This window comes from Penaeus monodon, chromosome 29 (genome assembly GCF_015228065.2).
Source record: "Penaeus monodon isolate SGIC_2016 chromosome 29, NSTDA_Pmon_1, whole genome shotgun sequence".
Lineage (NCBI taxonomy): Eukaryota > Metazoa > Arthropoda > Malacostraca > Decapoda > Penaeidae > Penaeus > Penaeus monodon.
The window spans coordinates 3,883,712-3,884,038 of NC_051414.1; the positions used below are offsets into that span (position 1 = coordinate 3,883,712).

General features: G+C 29.4%; 1 protein-coding gene across 1 annotated transcript in view; it reads right to left on the reverse strand.

The window, feature by feature from the left end:
- LOC119591913 (metabotropic glutamate receptor 3-like) overlaps positions 1 to 327 on the reverse strand; it is a gene marked incomplete at its 3' end in the record, with an annotated part of 20,212 nt that overhangs the window by 6,889 nt on the left and 12,996 nt on the right.

Consider the following 327-nt stretch of genomic DNA (forward strand, 5'->3'; position numbering starts at 1 on the left):
AATTAAATAATCTTTAGAAAATAATTGCAGCTTATTGGCATGCTATTTTATAATTTTTCATAGCACTGTGTACTTGCAGCGGGTACGTTTTATAACAATTCTTATAATTTTTTTTTAATCCAGTGGTCCTAAAACCATTCCAAAAAAAACATATCAGTGTAAGAGATAAATTTATATGTTCTCACAGTTTAAACCATAATATATAACAATAGGATATAGGTGATATTCCCTAAAAGACAAAAAAAAAAATCGAGGCATGGCTGAACTGCATCACCGCTTTTCTTCTGTTTCAACATCGGAATTTTAATTTTTCCTTCTTTAGCAGAC